The following is a 15,145-nucleotide window of genomic DNA, read 5'->3' as shown; positions in this document are numbered from 1 at the left end:
TTCCGGCGACAGGCGGCGAGGCGCGGGGCGCGGGCGCGGGCGCGGCGGCGGCGCGGGCGAGCGGGGCGGGGCGGGGCGGCGCGGCGCGGCGGGCGCTCGGCGGCGGCCCCAGCCAGTGAGAGGCGCGCGGCGCGGGGCGCGCGGACGCATTGGCGGAGCCCGCGCGAGCCCCGCGCACCCGCCCGAGGAGGCGCCGCACCTGCTCCCCAATATAACCAACTACGGAGCGCGGGAGCCTGAGCGGCCGGGAGGCAGCAGCCGAAGTGCGGTCGCAGCTCGGGGCGGGAAGGAGGCGTTCCCTGGGTCGTCTCCCCGGGGCGGAGCCGGGCCGGCCGAGGGCTCCCGCTGAAGGATTAAAAACTCCGCAGGTCTCTCCTGCCGCCGGCTGCGCGAGCGCCCCGGGAACTGCGCTCCCCGAACTGCGCCGCGGGCGGAGGATGGCGGACGGGCGCTGAGCGGCGCGGAGCGAGGACGGCGAGCCGGCGGCTGCTGGGTGAGTGGCGACGCGCGCGCCCCGCGGCCGCCGCCGGGGGCCGTGCGCTCCGGGTGCCCGGCGCTGAGCGTCTGGCGCTGGCTTCGGCGGAGCCACGCTCCCTGCCCTCGCCGGGGTGCCGGGGTGCCGGGGTGCCGGGGTGCCGGGGTGCCGGGGTGTGAAAACTGTAAGACACAGCTGCTGCCGCTGCTCGGCTTTGAACATGCCCTTGTTCTCCGCTGGGGCTTCAGGTCAGAAAAGTTGAAGCAGGGGAGGTAGGGCGCGTGGGTGTGTTCCCTGCCGACCGCTCCGTCCTCGCGTGGGTCCCTGCGACTGAGTGTGCGGCGCCCAGGGCCAGGACGGGGTAGGGGCTTTTCCGCGGAAAGACCGCGGCTGCTGAGCGCCGGGCCGCGTTCCCGGGCGCGGCGGTGCGGGGCGGCGGCGCGGCGCGGCGGCGCGTGGGGGCCGAGCCCGGGCCGCGGTGCGGAACTTAGGCGCCGCGGGCAGGCTGTGAAGCCAAGTTCTGCGAAGTTCGGGAGGTGAGGCTGCAGTTCGGGCGATGCTGAGGCGCCTGCTGAATGTTGTGCGGCGGTGTGCTGGACTCAGAAAGGAGCGCGACGGTGTTCAGACGTCCTGAGTTTTCCAGGGAAAAGTGGGAAAACGTTCATTTGCCTCTGTACCCATGGGCATGGTGTACCATCAGCTGAGAAAATGACTCTGACAACCTTAAAAAAAATTAAGTTGTTTTAGCTAACTTTATTGGGCAAAGAGTCCACGAAATACTTTGGAATTCTCTTGTTTTTAAATTGTATCAGCTCTCTAGCATGAAAAATACTGTTAATTGCGGTCATGTACAACGCAGGTTTGGAAGCAAAAAAACTTTTTAGCTGTTGTTTGTGAAATGCCTTACCTCCATGCAGCTACTCTTCTTATTTATGTATTTAAGAGAGAAAATCATTTAGAGATGCCATGCTTATGCCTTGATTCTCAATTTTCGCTGTGGAAATAAGGATATAGGAAGTAAATGTTTATTAGGGTATTAGCCTTAAAGGATACTGACAAATAAGTAGTGGGTCAAATTTAAAAATCATTAGAGGCATAACTGAGGACTATTGAATTGCCACAGAACTACAGACTATCGTAGCAAGCTTAAAGGAGTGCAGCATTATTAATATTGTGACCTTAGACATAAAAGAATTAGTACTGATTAGGTCATTATTTGTTTTTTCAAAGTGCCTATTGCCACTCTTAGGAAACTCATAAATTTTTTTTTTGCATATTTTCCTACTTCATACTCAAACTATTATAAGTCCAATGTGGACCAGTTTACTGAGTCTCAGAGTTATATGTTTCCTTGATTAAAATGGAAAAACACACAATATGACTATGTAAGAACCTGTTACATGAAACAATTGAATAAAAATGAAAAGATATTCATACTAAGACCAACTAAGTTTAGTGAAGGAAACAAAGCACAACATTTGAAGTTAAAAACTTTTTAAAGAAGGAAATGTGGGCTAAAAAATAAAATTGAATTTGAAAAGTAACTTAGCTGGAGTGTGGTGAGATGATATAAAATATATTTGAAAATAGAAAAATTAGTAAAGTGTTTATTACAATATGAATGGCAATGTGTTGTGTAGGGCTTGGTGGAGCCTTTTAATTGTTCATATTTAAAACTTTGGGAAACTAAAAAATAAAGAGAAAAGCTACTAATTTTAATTTCTCTTTGATTTCATTACACAACTGAATAGAAAGTTAGAATTCTCAAAAGTTAGAAAAAAGGACATTACCCCAATAGATTAACTAAAAGCCAGACTTTGTAACTTTTGAGGCACATGCATGCAAGGATGTATTTGGAAATAGATCTGAGAAGCTGCAGTTGTGGACTTTTTAAATGGGTCACTGAAATACCTCGTTTCCTCAGGTGAGTAGTACTTTAACTAAGAGGTTGTCTGATGTCTTTATTAATTTTGGGAGATGAACCAAAATCAAACTATGAATGAACACATAGACTGTGCTTATTTAAGAATAATTAAAAATTAGTTGCTTGTGAAACTTTACTTCAATTGTATGTGCTCAATTAAGTTTAAAAATGTATCAGGGTTGACTAATATATACTTCTTTAAATGTCTTTTTTATTTAACAGCTTAAAAAACCTTTGCCACCTTCAAGGTAGAGGTTAGAGTGTGGTTTAATGGTAATACTGACTTAGTGATAAGGCCAGAGGATGTCAATAAAGGGTAGAGTAGAGGGCTCTCCAAATGAAGAAAGTAAGGGGATGCTATGCTGGCCAAGTGATTTTGGAGTTTGTCTTATTTCTAGATAAAACAAGAGGTATGCTTTTATTTTTAAAAAAAGAAAGAAAGAAAGAAAGAAAACTTACCTTGATGGCTGTAATAGTGTAAAGATGATATGACTATATCTAAGTTCCATCTACTAAAAAAAAAGTTTTATAGTAGAGGTTAGTGCCCCCCATTCCTCAAAAATTAATTTAGGGTTTATGAGGCCAACATCTTTACAGTGTTGGATTTGCTGAATCCATCTTACCACACATATTTTGATAACTCATAGGTTTTTAATTGTCTCTCTTTTTAAATATGCTCTTAAAAATTTACAAAGAGGTTGGACATTTATTTCTCTCAATATAAATGGGTCCATATAATTTGCTGTCTCAAAAATCTGACTTCAAGAGCTCAGATTTATTCATCTTTCTTATTACTGAAGATACAAATATAAAAGAAGTCTGTATTTCAGACAAGATATTTTTTAGATCAGTGTTATAAGGTTGTGCTAATATGTTACATGAACTTCTTAGCACTTTATAGCAGGAAAGAGGCTGGTCGGAAGCTCAAAGCAGTAGAATCTCTGCAGAGGTCTATTTTCTGAGCGTTTGTGATCAATAACTCTACATTAGAGACTGATACATTTTAAAAAGTAATGAAGTATATAAAACTCATTAATACTTAAGATTTAGGATTAAAAACTATTATGAACAATGTCCCATCTCTGTGTTTCATACCCTTTCAGTTAATTTCTCCTGTTTTATAATTTTTTGAAATTCAAATGTATAATGTTTAGAAGGGTTCTGATAAATGGAATAGTATCAGTTTATATTTTCCCCAGACACTTGAACAGTTTTTTGGTTAATTATTTTCATTAAAATAAAAAAAATTCAGTAGTGCTTCATTGATAAAGTAGGTATGAAAGGAATTTTTTAAAAAAATGTATCTTTATTGGTTTCAGAGAGAGAAAAGGAGAGAGAGAGAGAGAAACATCAATGATGAGAGAGTCACTGATCGGCTGCCTCCTGCACTCCCCACTGGGGATCCAGCCCACAACCCGGGCATGTGCCCCGACCAGGAATCCAATGGTGATCTCCCTTGAACTCCTGGATCCTAGGTCGATGCTCAACTGCTGAGCTATGCCTGTCCGGCTAAAAGGAATTTTTAAATGGTTTTATTATATATATATTTACTTTTTAGGAAAATACAGTTTTCCAGTTATTTTTTATCAGAATTATTTAGCAGTATTAATTATATCCCATGAACTTGATATATGACTATATTTAACTTTATGTTTTACTTATGATAAATATGTGTATAAGCTAAATGTAGAGCATTTTCATGCCTATCAAGCCCCTAAGTTAAAACACAGGTCTTTAATTTCATATGCAGAAGTAGTGCATATTGTATTTTTGACATTATAGCTGTCTTAAATATTGACTCATAAGACTTAAAAGCCAGCCAAAATATGGAAAGTCTTGTTTTCTTTAGGATGGAGGAATGGAACTATAGAAATTAGCCATAAAGTAACTTCAAAAAATAAATCAAGCTCTGTCTTTTTATGGAAGTAAATTTAAAAAACAAACAATGAACCCATCATTTCTTAATCTAATATAAAACTGTGTGAAATTTATTATTCTTGATACATTTTAGAAAGTACAGTCATGTTCTCTTCCCATGTCTTTCTTAAGCTGGGATTCCTTGGGATCACTGTCATTTTTATACCCTTCCAAAACTGCATTGGATGCATTTGACAGCATAGGGGCAACATTGATTTTTTTTCCTGATTTTCTCAATGCTCCCTTAAAAATCCATAATGGCCTAATAACTTGCTTCCCTGTGTGTACCACTTTTTAATTTATTTTTAACAAGTGGACTTCTTTTACAAGGTTTGGCAGGACCGCATATTTCCTCTTACGCTAGTCATGATTCCAAGTATTTGTATAGACGAAAAAATTTGAGATCTTGATAGAAAGCAAGGTATTAATGTATTTGTATGAGATTTCCTGCAAATACACCTTTATAGTTTGTGTCCTTACCCTAAAATATAGACCTGCTTAAGGGTTAAAGTGGCTAACATGAACATTATAGAAATTTTAAGTAATTGTATGTATATCAGGCAAGGAGGAAGATGAAAGTATTGCATTTATCTGAGTGATCAAAAATCCTCTTTTGTGACTATTGACTGGAAAAGTATAATTATGTACATAATATTCTATGAGGGGGATAGGATTCTGCTCCTTAGCCTTTTTATACCTGTTAAATGCCCAAGAAGGAGAACAACTCATCTTCCATTATGATCCAGTAGTAACTATAGCATATGGAGCTTAGGAAGATAAATTTTGCTGATCACTTATATTATAAAAGGTGGATTGAATTTTCTTCCACTTGATAGTCATAATGTTGGCACAAACATTCATTATGAGGCTAAAAATCTTAGGGAGTTTTAATTGAAAGAGATATTATAATAGGGTAATAATACTTATAATGTGTTTGGAGCTGCAAACAGATCTTTAAATCTATTTTCACAAATATTTTACTAGTTGCTGAGGTTATATTTATGAGATAACCAATAGAGAAATGGCATATTTATTTGGTGAAAAATTACTTTTAAGTGTATAAAGTTTAAATTTTATTTTCTCAAATATTTAATTGTATATTTAAAAGTATGAAAAAACTTTTTGGACACTAAATCAAATATAAAGGTAAGAGAGAATTTAGATAAAGTATTTTAAGTCTTCTAGGTTCTCCCATTTTAGTTTTATATACAAATTACTTTTCAGTGATATATTTACTGAGGTACTATTATAGTTTATAGTCTCAAAAATCACAGAATTAGATGAAATCCCAAGTGATTAACAGGAATAATGCAAAGATACAGGTGAGTGACAGTAGGTATTTAAAATATAATTTCTGTTTTCTGGAACTAAATTTTTATTTAATTGTAATTTCATGATTATTAAATATAAATTTCTTTCCTGGGCACCTAAACAAATTTAAGTACTCACAAATATATCTGAAAACATTATGAAAAGTCTCATAATTAATTTTAGATTTTGTATTTGCCACATTTTATTTAAAAACTTTCCTGTTCATATTCATTCATAAAATATATAGACTAGCTTAATTTCATCTCTCATATTCAAAAATATTAAAACAATTTGTAAGTGATCATTAATTTTTCCAATTTTGAGAATATTTGATGATAGGAACTTAAAAGACATATAATTTATAATAAATTGAAACCTTTAACTTAATAATTCAATTTAACATTCTTCCATTTTTCAATGCCATTATTCTAATAGGAATGTGTGAGCTAGTGAATAAGAGTTCCTAATGCTATAATAACCATCTCATTAAAAATAAGCACATATCTTATGAGTTATTGATTATCAATACATTATGAGGACACTTAGGAGAAAGTGACAGAATAATAGCATTTCATGTTGTAGTGAGCTTACCAAGCTCATATTTTCACATATTTATCACGAAGAGTAATAAACAATGATATTAAGATGTTAAATGATGTGTTCAACATTACACTTGATGGAGAAGATGGAATTAGAACCCAGTTCTCTTAACTTTCTAGGTCAGAGCTTTTTTATAATTCATACCTTTCTTCTATACAAATTATTTTTATATCTATTCTAATTAAAATTAGGGCATAAGTATATGTAATTTCCTTGTTGCTATTTCTCATCTGTAAAACATTACCTTTTTAGATTAGAAATTTAAAAATCTAATTATATTAACTCAGAGGAAATAGCCATAGGTACGTTCTGTTGTTAACCAAGACTTAAATGTCTAGATACTTAATTGCTAGATGTGAACTTTTCCACAATGAACTTATTGTGCACTCACAGGCTGAATCAAATAGGAGAAGGTTTTTGACAGTTTTGGTTAAGAAACCTGGGAACTCAAGTAGGAAAAGGAATGTAATTTTTTCCAATTCATAAAGGACAATTCTTTTTTATTTTATCTTATTTTTTTGGTTAATTTCTTTTCTGGGTCGACAGTGTTATTTTCCCAGTAATAAATGTTTAATGGACACTCAATGAAATAGAAAACTAATGAAAAATATGGGTGAGAAAATATTTATGTATATTGGCAAATGTGGGTAAATTTAAATCATGGGCTTTCTTGTGGTAATAATGATTTTAGAGCATTTAAAAAAATGCAAAGCAGATGAGTCTCTAAAAATCGGCGCTCTTCTTCTGAGTTGTAGAATTAAAATATTAGCTTGTATATGAATTCTAATTTTACTGGTACAATACTAAGTGAAGATAACACAGAACAAATTTGAATCTGTAATAGTATTTAGTTGTCATTGTATATGAACCAAAGTTTGTTTATGCTTAATTTTAAAAATGTGATGTAAATGATTTTAGAATGAATCTATATGCTAAAACTTTTAATCAGTAGAACTGAACATGATAAACTATAAAATCGTCATAGTGTAACTTAGTAGAATGGCAGTTGTACATTACTGGGTTTCTGATAAAATAATATTTTTATAGATGCTTTCTTTCAAACTTTGCATTATAAAATTACGACAAGAAATGTGTGTGTGTCCATATCGGGGTGTCTTCGTATTTTAAGACTTTCTCTTCCTTTAAATACTGAATATTTAAAAGTGACAAGTATAATAAAATGAGGTAAAAGACTTTAGTTAAAATGATTAATGTTTAATCTGAAGTATTTTCTAACTTATACATACAACCAAAATTTGGAACTAACTCTAGTAGAAAATATAAAATTTATTCTCCAAGTCCAGTGAACAAATGGTGCTTAAAGTTCTTTGAATTTTTATTTTTTTAAAAATATTTATTTACCTACAACTTACTTTTAATTCTTCAGTATTTTTAAAGAACAGTAAACTTAGTAGGAAAGAGTGGTTACTTGAGATTTAAGTTAAATGATCCAGAGTTTATTTTATGAAAATTTACCATATTAATTGTATTTTAAAACATATGACTATATATGTTTGTTTGTTTCTCATTCTTTAATGTGGTCTTTTTAGTATATACCCCAGTGAGTAAAATTAACAAAAAGTAATTCCTTTCTCATTCAATGCAATTTCTACATTATTTCAGTCACTCAAATGGTCTTCTTGGAGAGTTGTAGCAATAAATAAGAGTTCATGGACTGTAATAATAAGTAGTTCATGGACTGATGGAGGAAATAAGCACATAGGGTGAATGTAATTCAATGTGAAATGTTCAGTGACAGAGTTATATGCAGCTAAGATGCAGCTTTTCATTATTTCTCCTTTTAGAGACAGTGGTTTTCTCCTGTTGAGTCTTTCCAGCTTGGAGTATTTCATGCTAGCATTGGTTCCGTAATTGCTGCATTTACTTCCTAGAGCCTAAATTATTTTGAAGTAACTTTGGTTCTAAGATTCACCTAACTTAAATGAATGCTATGTTTTTCTACATCTCATTATAGTGCTAGCTTTAGTAACTTAAAGCCATCTAGTCTCTGATGATACAGTCAGATCTGAGGTAAATGAATGTGGCTTAGATGCTATGAAAATAATGCAATTTTTATATGTTGTTATAAATAAGCTTGATTTCTTTCAGTTATTAAGTATGTACTATTAATGGTGCCGGTGATACTTATTTTACAGGGGTAGGTTAACTCGGAAGCTAATGGAGCTTTGCTTACACAGTTCCTTCCAGAATATAGTAGTAATAGTAGCAGCAGAGCAATAGTAAACATTATTTTGGTATTTATAAAATATGTCTAATATAGGGAGGTGTATGAATTAGGGGATTTGGTATTTGAATTTTAGGGTTTAGAGTTGGCTCTTTAATTTATTGTATAATTTTAGAAAAGTTACTTACTTGCAAAATTAGGGTAACAACTGTTATGAAGTTGTGATAATATATAAGAAAAAATGTCTACTTTTCAATGTAAAAAACATGACAGTATTAGAAACATCAAAATTAAGTATTTTGTTCATCATTTTATTTTGTCCTTTAGATTCCATATATAAGTGAGATCATGTGATATTTGTCTTTCTCTGCCTGACTTATTTCACTTAGCATAATATTCTTTGTGAAGGCCTGGGGTGGGGTGGTGGGGGTGGGGTAGAATGGTCAATGGGGGAAAAAAGGGGACATTTGTAATAAAGAGAAACTATAAAAAAACTAAGTCTAGGAAGAAATTTTGGTTTCACTCCAATTCCATTCTAAAATATGTTTTAAATTATCCCTCTACCAAAATATTTTATTTTTGTGTGAGGCACAATGCTGTTCTAACTGTAGAAAGTGATATTGAGATCTATTGACCATGATTACTTAATGATTATTCTTTGCATCGTATCTTTGATTCAAGTAAATTACTTGAATAGGCATTCCTTACAAAATTCACTTACTGTACCATTTACTGTTGGAGATGCAAAGGAAGTGAGAGGTTTGATCCCTGACAATGGAAAGATGGAAAATTGTCAGCCAGGATAGAACATAATAAGAAAATATACTGGTAAACATAATTATCAAGAGATAGGTCACACATTTTGAAAACCTTGAAGGACCAGAAATGTTCATTGCGGGAATGGATTAAACCCCCGACAAAATAAGAAGTGATAGGACTTGAAGGAACTTTCGATTATGTATTGGCAAAGACTCTCTTTCAGTTGAGGGAAGAGCAGCAGAATGCATTGGATGGCTAGAAGAAAGCAGGGAAGTTAATTAATGTAAAGAAAGAACTCTTTGTTGTGCAAAGAGAATTTAAAATCCATCGACTGAGGAAATGTAAAGGGTTCTGAAAGCCATTTGAAGAACTTGGGTTTTGTTCAAAAATAAGAGGATAATACTCAAGATTAGGTGGTACTGAAGATGAGGTTCAGACCAGTTTTGCCCCTTACTTGGACTTGGAAAGGTCACTTCCTCAGTTTATTAATCTCTCCAGTAAGAGAGTTAAAATCAATAAACGTAAAGGATTTTTTCTTTTAAAGTTTTCACCCACTGCAATTCAATGGCTGTGTACTTTATGAGGTTTTGATGAAGAGGAAAATTGAAAGAAAAAGAATCGTAGGTGTTGACAATTAAGTTTAGGATAGATTCCACCAAACAGAGATAACTTTCATGGCATATGGGGAGGCCATGGAAAAAAGCAAGAGTTACACACAAGTTTAATCCTGACTCAGCAGCTTCCCTGCATGCATACCTGAGCAATACAGTAGCTTTTCTAGGCTTCCATTTCTTTTCCTGTAAAAGGATATTAACTACTACCTCAGTTGTTTTGTTTTGTTTTGTAAAAAGGATATGCAATTGTGTAGATTCGGAAGTTAAAATCATTGTCTTTGTATCTTTAGGTATAGTTGCTTACAAAAATATCTTTTCATGCTTAAGTTCAAGAAATAGTTGAAGGCAGAAAATTCATCTAAATATTGTATAAATACATCTGGGTATAATCACTTCAGTTTTCCAAATATGAGGAAAATCACTTTCTTGGCACAACCACCTACATTTGCTGATAGATGATTTCTTGTCACGGTCTTAATTGTACTTGACAGTATTTAAAGAGATGATGTGTTTGTTTATTTTTAAAATTTTTATTGTGTTTTTCTTTACCTAAAAAAATCTTCAGTGCCCATTCGTAAAATTATATAAAGCATAGATTTTATTTTGGGAGGAGAGGAAGCTTTTTCAAATACTGTTTTTGAATCCCATATGATTGCCAAATGGTATAAAATATATTTATTTGAAAATGATTGGAGGAAACAAGATGGTGGCGTAGATAACCACTGCACCCGCCGCCTCCCACAATTACATCAAAATTACAACTAAAATACAGAACCACCATCACCCAGAGCCTCCTGAGATCTGCCTGAACAGAAGCCCCACAACCAGGGAACTGAAGAAGCACCCAGATGGTAGAAGGGGTGGCGACGCGGGCAGATCAGGGCTGATTCGCCCAGATGCAGCCCTGGGCCCACACCCGGTGCTGCGGGTTAAACCCGGGAGGACATCTAGGTGGCGGAGGTTTACTGGAGGAGTGAAGGGTCCCAGCCCCACATCAGGCCCCCAGCCCAGGGCTCCAGGGCCCGGAAGACAAGTCCCCACAATTTCGGGCTGTGAAAACCAGCAGGGACTGTCGCTGAGGGTATGGGGGTCCCAGGCTTTCCTCTCAAAGGGCCGGGCCACGGACTCACTCGAACGCGCTCCCTCTGAGCCCAGTGCCAGGCAGCAGCTTGAAAGGACCTGGGACACTTGGGGGGGAATTGACCTGCCTGAAATTGGGGCGAGAGGTGGAGGGCAGCTTTCTCCCAGGCAGAGCAGCTGGCAGAGACCTTTGCTCCTTTGGCGAGTCCTCTCTGCACACAGCTGTCAGGCAGGCGCCATATTTGAATTGCCAGCACCTGACTCGCACCTTTGGACCCACCCGGTGATTTCTGATGGCCCCGGCCCTCCCCACCTGCAGCTCATCCAGGCCATATCCAGGGGCTTTTCTGTGCAAGTGGCCTCTCGAGCCTCAGGCTTGGGACTTCCCTAAAATCTCTCAAACAAGCAGCAGCAGGCCCCATATGGTTTGATAAGTGGCCCCAGGCCTGGCACTAGTGGCAGCCTGCACTGGCTCATAGCTTGGCCTCTCACGGACACCCCCAAGCCCAGCACAAGGAGCAGCCAACTACGGTTTGCTGTGTAGCTCATGCTGGGTGGCCCTGGGCAAGGCACTGGCACAGGCTGACTTTGCACCTCCCGGGAGGCCCCAGAGACAGTGCACCTGGTGCTCAGACTCGACCACACTGGATTACAACCCTACCACATCCACGAGTGATACACTCAAGGGGCACACTTGGTAAACACCAAAGCCCCACTGAAGTAAATCCTAATCCATAAGGATGTCTCTAGCACAGCAGCTCTTTGGCTGTAGTTGCAGCTGGTCCTCACAGCCGATTGGCCTGGGGGTCAATTCCTCCCAGGGATGCCAACAGCAACCAAGTCTCAACTACAACAGGACAGTGCACACAGCCCACATGGGAGCACCTAGAAGGCCCTGCTCAGGTGACTGGGGAGGCTGAGCCATTGCACCCTACAGGACACCTACTACACAAAGCCACTCTACCAATTCCAGGAGACATAGCAGCTCTACCTAATACATAGAAACAAACACCTGGAAGCAGCCAAAATCTGGAGGCAAAGAAACATGTCACAAAAGAAAGAACAGAAGAATTCTCTAGAAGAGGAACTAAATGAAATAGATCCAAGCAAGCTAATAGATACAGAGTTCAGAATTTTGTTTATAAGAATGCTCAACCATATTAGTAATAGTTTTACAAAAATCACTGGGAAAATTGATGACATAGTAAAGTACCCATTTGAAATGAAGGCTACACAAACTGAAATGAAGAATAACTTACAGGGAATCAACAGTAGAGTAGAGAACACTGAGAATCAAATCAGCAATTTGGAACATGAGGAAACAAAAAACACCTAACCAGAAGAGCAAAAAGAAAAAAGATCCCAGAAATATGAAGATAGCATAAGGAGCCTCTGGGACAACTTCAAGAGGCCCAACATTTGTATTATTGGGGTACCAGAAGGGGAAGAAAGAGAGCAAGAAATTGAAAACCTATTTGAAAAATTAATTACAGAAAACTTCCTCTACCTGGGGAAAGAAATAGACTTACAAGTCCAGGAAGCACAGAGGGTCCCAAACAAGAGGAACCAAAGAGGCTGACAGCAAGATACATCATAATTAAAATGCTAGAGGTTAAAGACAAAGAGAGATTCTTAAAAGCAGCAAGAGAAAAGCAGTTAGTTACCTACAAGGGAGCACCCATACGACTGTCAGCTGATTTCTCAACAGAAACTTTGCAAGCCAGAAGGAAGTGGCAAGAAATATTCAAAGTGATGAAAAACATGGAATTACAACCAGGATTTTCTACCCAGCAAAGCTATCATTTAGAACTGAAGGTCAGATAAAGAGCTTCTCAGACAAGGAAAAGCTAAAGGAGTTCATCACCACCAGACCAGCACTACACAAAATGTTGAAGGGTCTTCTTTAAGAAGAAGCTAATCAACAATAGAATCTGATGAACTAAATAGATTCAGAGACATTGACGCATGCAACAGACAATCATATTTCAGAGGAAAGAGGGAAGGGAGGTGGAGGGTGGGAAGAGATTAACCAAAGAAGTTATATGTATATAAGCATAACCCATGGACACAGTCAATAACGGGGTGAAGGCCTGGGGAGGGGGTGGGAGTGAGGTGGAGGGGTCAGTTGGGGGGAATAATGGGACACCTGTAATACTTTCAACAATAAAGATAAATTTAAAAAAAATAATTTCCCCAATTATTCTTTCACATTTATTGTATCTTTTGTTATTTAAATAATTTTATAAATGTCTCATGATGTAAAATTGTGTTTAATATTAATTTATTAAAACAAATATAAACAAAATCTTTTAAATTGTGAATTGTTATTAGTACATTTTAGAGCAAAAATAAAAATATTTTAATTTTCAAACATTTTACAGTTAAGTTTTCTATAAGTGATATATGTATGTTGTTATTTTTGGCTTGTCTACTCTGATAAAAGTTATCAAAAATAAATTTTATGAATAATTGGTGAATTATGTGCCACTTAAAATACATATATGCTTTGTATCATTACAACCAATCAAATTCTTCCTCAGACATTTACTGATTATTTTACTATCGCAGAAGGTTCAACATAGTAGAAAGAAACAAATCTCACAAAAAATAATGATTTCAGAAAAGTATAATACAAATGATCTGCTCCATTAGAGGTGTTATCAGCCTTAGAACCACATTATAAAGCAAGTCTCACAAGTTAGAGTCTTGATGGAATGAACACTGTTGTCACCTTTTTTATTCTAATGTCATGGAAACGATGTTGAACAGTATAAAAAGCAAATGCTGAAAGCTGAATCTTTGCCCTAAAAAGCCCTCTAGTTTGCCTTCAGAATTAGCCGTCCAACAGATTTTTGTATGACTTTCTTCCAGTAAATGTTATTTTTTTCTTAAAATAATTTTGGGTGTCCACATGTCAATTCAAAAGGTATATAGCTTTTGAACATTGTAGACTATTCACGATAAATTATATCATACTTTATACAAATAATCCTTCACTTACAATTTATTGATTTATTTTTATATGCAAATACAAGTAAATACAAAATAAAAATTCTTATGTATTCATTTTTACATAAATGTGAGTAAATCTGGAAGTAGAATTGCTAGGTCAGTGAGAATATGTGTTTAAAATTTTGGTTTTACTGTCATATTGCCCTCCACCGGGATGGTTTGAATTAACATTCCCCCCAACAGTACATTATAATACCTGTCTCTCCACATTCTAGTCAGTACAGTGTATTACCAAACTTCTTGTCCTATGCACAGTGGAATAGATGAAAAGGTATCTGATTTTTGTTTTAATTTATACCTAACATTTTGAGCATTTTTAGATATATATAAAACTTTTTTAACCTACTGTTTCTGCTCATCCCCAGTTTAAGTCTATTCAGCTAATCATTTTTTAAATTACCTTTACATAGTAACTGAAAACAAGAAACAAATAGCAGCAAGAAGTCAATTAAAAATACTTTGAGGCATCGCTAACATCTTTAAGAATAAAACGCACATCTATGAAAAGCCAGAGAAATTTGTATAAATAACATTGCTTTTCTTTCCCCCTCTACTGTATTCCAAACATCCAGTGGAGATACAATGAAAAGAAGACAATTCTACTTGGGGAGAGCAGAAAAGACTTCAAGCAAAGAAAAAATTCTGGATAAATGAGCTCTCTTATATTCAAGCCAGCCTTACAAACCTCACTCACCCAGCACTGGTTCAGGGCATCTTTCACTGAAACATCTCCACACTGGGTTCTCTCCCTCTATTCTCCAAAATGTCAGTCGTCCTGATGGAATAATCTTTCGAAGACTCAAGTCTAGGCGTTCCACTTCTTTGCTTTGAAAGCTTTAATAGGTTGCTCTGCTTGAATAGCATGTTGCAGATTCTGCAGTGGGCCAGGAAGGCTCTCCATCGCTGTCCTTCAGAAACTTTCTAGGCTCCTCTGCAGCTGCACCGATGTACACACTTTAGATTGAGCCACAGCTCTCCAAAACCTGTCATTACATTTCCCATCTCTGTACTTGTGCTTTTACCTCATTTATTCCCTGTGCTGCTTTTTTTCTTTATCTTAAGATACTATTCCTTGAAGCAGTTTCTTCTGAACAAGAACCTGTGTCATCAACAGGAAATACTATTGAACTGCATAAAGGATCAGCACTCTTATTTTTTCCATCACTAGATAAACTCAGAAAATCCAAGCTGCGGTTCTTTATATTCTTTCTGCCTCAATAGAAAACACTAAAAGTAAAATCGAAGACCAAGACTTCTTTTTAAAATCA

At 37.3% G+C, this 15,145-nt stretch overlaps 1 protein-coding gene across 1 annotated transcript in view; it reads left to right on the top strand.

The window, feature by feature from the left end:
- Positions 1 to 352: 352 nt before the first annotated feature.
- Positions 353 to 15,145, top strand: part of CNTN5 (contactin 5) — a 964,763-nt gene continuing 949,970 nt past the window's right edge. The window contains exon 1 of the mRNA XM_087821593.1: positions 353 to 493. The gene's annotated coding sequence lies outside the window, so the exon portion shown is untranslated. The remainder of the gene's footprint in view (positions 494 to 15,145) is intronic.

This window comes from Miniopterus natalensis, chromosome 11, assembly GCF_054644295.1.
Source record: "Miniopterus natalensis isolate mMinNat1 chromosome 11, mMinNat1.hap1, whole genome shotgun sequence".
NCBI lineage: Eukaryota > Metazoa > Chordata > Mammalia > Chiroptera > Miniopteridae > Miniopterus > Miniopterus natalensis.
Note: the sequence above shows the minus strand (reverse complement) of the source record. Positions and strands in the feature narration are given on the sequence as shown.